At 53.8% G+C, this 5,000-nt stretch overlaps 1 non-coding gene across 1 annotated transcript in view; it reads left to right on the top strand.

The window, feature by feature from the left end:
- Positions 1-3,576: 3,576 nt before the first annotated feature.
- LOC126226514 (small subunit ribosomal RNA) overlaps positions 3,577-5,000 on the top strand; it is a 1,888-nt gene continuing 464 nt past the window's right edge. The window contains exon 1 of the ribosomal RNA XR_007543945.1: positions 3,577-5,000. This exon is cut by the window's right edge and continues 464 nt beyond it. This is a non-coding gene — a ribosomal RNA (small subunit ribosomal RNA).

Raw genomic sequence — 5,000 nt, forward strand, 5'->3', positions numbered from 1 at the left:
ACCCGTACGTGCTCCACCCCAACAGCCCACCTCGCAACTCCAGCGGATGAACGGCGGACTCTTCTCGCAGTCGTAAGTTGCAAACCACCCCTATATCGTCCGTTTCATGAAGAGTTTTATCCAAGATGCGAAATTCCCGCTGTCCCCACACATGCTCTAAGTCTGTGCGCGATTGCGTTGCTCACAGTACGGATTCCGATGCCGAGCGATCAGCTAGAAAGCGCCCCAACCATGTCGATCCCCATGGGCGTTGCACTCGCAGTCGCAAAGACTCTGGGCAATGGCTAAAAGCGCTCCGCAATATATTACTCAGACGGGTAATGACGGTCCGAGCGCTCAGTGTCAGGAGAGCTTTCCTGAGCCCTGACCCACAGGCAGGGTGTAGCGTATCCCACCCGCAGACATGTGACGTTGTCACACGACCAGTTGTCACTAATCGACTGATTGCCGATAATCGTATGCCATACACCGGGGAAAGCTGCCGCAAGGGGTAGCTACGTAGTGCAGTCGCACCTCTACTACTGTACAGAGATAGAACACCGCGTGACCGCAACCAGATTAAACTGATACATGGCGCTGATTACTAATAGATGCAGAGCCATCGGAATATAGATGGCATACGACATACAACAGTCCCTATACATGCTGACAGTCTGTGCACACATGCGAACTACACGTCACCCAGACACTCTATCACACACTACTCTCTGGCTGTAACAGACACAGACAAGATATCTAAGCACCAGCATGGAACAACATCCAGTGCATCCTCTCCGCCACATTACACACATTCACACTATGATAACAAAACCAGGAGGTCCACCCCAAAAACAGAATATCTCACTCTTCCAACAACCATCATTACTCAGATAAGCCACAAACACCCACACATGTCCTAGACAGGGGTGCAACCAACACCACCACACTGCCTTGTCTCACAGCATATAAGCAATGGCAGGAATGAAAGACACAGGCCTGCCACTCCCTTGCCACACCCACGCAACCGGCGCACCACCTCCCCTGAGAGAAAGATGCATCCTGACGTGACACATCTCAGGGTGCCTCAGGCGTCCACTTACCATCATCACTATGAACGAACCTCGTCCCCTCCCCCCTCATACACCATCCCTTAACCTAACCTATGTTGCACCTTAACCTAACCTATGTTGCACCTTAACCTAACCTATGTTGCACCTTAACCTAACCTATGTTGCACCTTAACCTAACCTATGTTGCACCTTAACCTAACCTATGTTGCACCTTAACCTAACCTATGTTGCGCCTTAACCTAACCTATGTTGCGCCTTAACCTAACCTATGTTGCGCCTTAACCTAACCTATGTTGCGCCTTAACCTAACCTATGTTGCGCCTTAACCTAACCTATGTTGCGCCTTAACCTAACCTATGTTGCGCCTTAACCTAACCTATGTTGCGCCTTAACCTAACCTATGTTGCGCCTTAACCTAACCTATGTTGCGCCTTAACCTAACCTATGTTGCGCCTTAACCTAACCTATGTTGCGCCTTAACCTAACCTATGTTGCGCCTTAACCTAACCTATGTTGCGCCTTAACCTAACCTAAGTTGGGCCTTAACCTAACCTAAGTTGGGGCTTAACCTAACCTAAGTTGGGGCTTAACCTAACCTAAGTTGGGGCTTAACCTAACCTAAGTTGGGGCTTAACCTAACCTAAGTTGGGGCTTAACCTAACCTAAGTTGGGGCTTAACCTAACCTAAGTTGGGGCTTAACCTAACCTAAGTTGGGGCTTAACCTAACCTAAGTTGGGGCTTAACCTAACCTAAGTTGGGCCCTAACCTAACCTAAGTTGGGCCCTAACCTAACCTAAGTTGGGCCCTAACCTAACCTAAGTTGGGCCCTAACCTAACCTAAGTTGGGCCCTAACCTAACCTAAGTTGGGCCCTAACCTAACCTAAGTTGGGCCCTAACCTAACCTAAGTTGGGCCCTAACCTAACCTAAGTTGGGCCCTAACCTAACCTAAGTTGGGCCCTAACCTAACCTAAGTTGGGCCCTAACCTAACCTAAGTTGGGCCCTAACCTAACCTAAGTTGGGCCCTAACCTAACCTAAGTTGGGCCCTAACCTAACCTAAGTTGGGCCCTAACCTAACCTAAGTTGGGCCCTAACCTAACCCACGTTGCGCCCTAACCTAACCCACGTAATTGTTTGTTATATGAATCTAGAAATTCGTGTAGCGTTGCCTAATCGCAACCCTCTCAACATAGTTCGCTGCGCGCACACTCTGGTGTCCTGCGTATTGAATCATGTTACGGTGCCTACCCTCACAACATCTAGCGAGTGTTGCGTACGTTCCACATGGTCCCGCTATCCACTGTAATGTGTACTGCTATAAGACGTATATCGCCCCCCCCCCCCCCCCCCCCCTCCCCTGTCGCCTCTAGTTCGTCAGTCAGGAGTTTGCGTTCAATGAGCTTCGCAGCTGTGCAATGGCATCGGCATACGTACGCGGGCCACCTTCCACGTGTTCTCTCGTGCATACGTCGCAGCATGTATGTGGACTGATGTGGCGTGTCGTGACTCATAACATCCAGGCATGCAAGACCCATTGAATTCGCAAATGTAGATGGACGTCTACGTTTGCTGCCCAAGTTACGCAAATGAACTGGAAATCCGTTGTTGCGCGGTTGTTCGCGCTGGAGGTGAATCGTTGATATCGACGATCGGTACAGGTATTAACCGGTTGCTTCAGCGACACCCGTCATACCCACGAACGTGAGTGGGCATGTGGGTATGAAGCGATACGCGGCGGTGGCTGGGTGGGACCGTCCCCGGCCGGTGAGGGGGGGGCGCCCGGCGTGCTGGCCGCGCGCTGCGTGGGCGCACGCGCGGCAGCCGGCTGGTGGGGGCGCCCAGTGGCAGGCGCGCCGGCTGACGGACGCGGCAGGCGGCGCATCTGCGTGCCGGCGCACCCAGCGCGCGGCGCCGTGCGGCCAAAGTGGGTCCTCCCGGGCCCGGTGCGAAGCGCGGTGGACATCTGCAGTGTGCTGGTCCGATTGAGGACTGTGTGCGTTGAGGATGCGCCGCCGCCCGGCACTCGGCGCCGCGACGCCGTCTGCTGCTCGGTCGCCCCCGCGGTTCTCGCAGGTGGTTTGTATCGCAGCTGTGCGGATGTGTTGGCGCGTGCGCTGTGCTGGGAGAGTTCGCTTTGGCACCCAAGTGGGGCTCTGCCCCTCTGTGGCGCTGGCGTTGGAGCTGCCCGGTCACTGTTTGTGGCCGCGTGTTGTCTCCCGCCGGCAACACCACGACAGCACGCTCCCGGGCCTCTGTCGGCAGCGGCAAGCTCAGTTGGGAGCACGGGTGGTCGCACTGAAAGCGTCTACTCGCCTATCTCCGGGCGATTGCGCCTCTCTCGAACCCGACCAAGTACTTAGGACGGCGCTGCGCGCCGCCGGGACCTGAGAGGGTTTCGAGGTGTATCGTGCAGGGGAGCCCAGCCTCCTCCTGTTTGCAGAATAATTGAGCGGACGCTTGCGTGTTCGCGCGGGCCTCCGGACACACTCCCGGGCGGCCGGCTGCTCAGCTCTAGTTGACGCAGCTCCCTGGTTGATCCTGCCAGTAGTCATATGCTTGTCTCAAAGATTAAGCCATGCATGTCTCAGTACAAGCCGCATTAAGGTGAAACCGCGAATGGCCTTAGATCGTACCCACGTTACTTGGATAACTGTGGTAATTCTAGAGCTAATACATGCAAACAGAGTCCCGACCAGAGATGGAAGGGACGCTTTTATTAGATCAAAACCAATCGGTCGGCTCGTCCGGTCCGTTTGCCTTGGTGACTCTGAATAACTTTGGGCTGATCGCACGGTCTTCGTACCGGCGACGCATCTTTCAAATGTCTGCCTTATCAACTGTCGATGGTAGGTTCTGCGCCTACCATGGTTGTAACGGGTAACGGGGAATCAGGGTTCGATTCCGGAGAGGGAGCCTGAGAAACGGCTACCACATCCAAGGAAGGCAGCAGGCGCGCAAATTACCCACTCCCGGCACGGGGAGGTAGTGACGAAAAATAACGATACGGGACTCATCCGAGGCCCCGTAATCGGAATGAGTACACTTTAAATCCTTTAACGAGTATCTATTGGAGGGCAAGTCTGGTGCCAGCAGCCGCGGTAATTCCAGCTCCAATAGCGTATATTAAAGTTGTTGCGGTTAAAAAGCTCGTAGTTGGATTTGTGTCCCACGCTGTTGGTTCACCGCCCGTCGGTGTTTAACTGGCATGTATCGTGGGACGTCCTGCCGGTGGGGCGAGCCGAAGGCGTGCGACCGCCTCGTGCGTGCTCGTGCGTCCCGAGGCGGACCCCGTTGAAATCCTACCAGGGTGCTCTTTATTGAGTGTCTCGGTGGGCCGGCACGTTTACTTTGAACAAATTAGAGTGCTTAAAGCAGGCAAGCCCGCCTGAATACTGTGTGCATGGAATAATGGAATAGGACCTCGGTTCTATTTTGTTGGTTTTCGGAACCCGAGGTAATGATTAATAGGGACAGGCGGGGGCATTCGTATTGCGACGTTAGAGGTGAAATTCTTGGATCGTCGCAAGACGAACAGAAGCGAAAGCATTTGCCAAGTATGTTTTCATTAATCAAGAACGAAAGTTAGAGGTTCGAAGGCGATCAGATACCGCCCTAGTTCTAACCATAAACGATGCCAGCCAGCGATCCGCCGCAGTTCCTCCGATGACTCGGCGGGCAGCCTCCGGGAAACCAAAGCTTTTGGGTTCCGGGGGAAGTATGGTTGCAAAGCTGAAACTTAAAGGAATTGACGGAAGGGCACCACCAGGAGTGGAGCCTGCGGCTTAATTTGACTCAACACGGGAAACCTCACCAGGCCCGGACACCGGAAGGATTGACAGATTGATAGCTCTTTCTTGATTCGGTGGGTGGTGGTGCATGGCCGTTCTTAGTTGGTGGAGCGATTTGTCTGGTTAATTCCGATAACGAACGAGACTCTAGCCTGCTAACT

Source organism: Schistocerca nitens, unplaced genomic scaffold, assembly GCF_023898315.1.
Source record: "Schistocerca nitens isolate TAMUIC-IGC-003100 unplaced genomic scaffold, iqSchNite1.1 HiC_scaffold_315, whole genome shotgun sequence".
Taxonomy (NCBI): Eukaryota; Metazoa; Arthropoda; class Insecta; order Orthoptera; family Acrididae; genus Schistocerca; species Schistocerca nitens.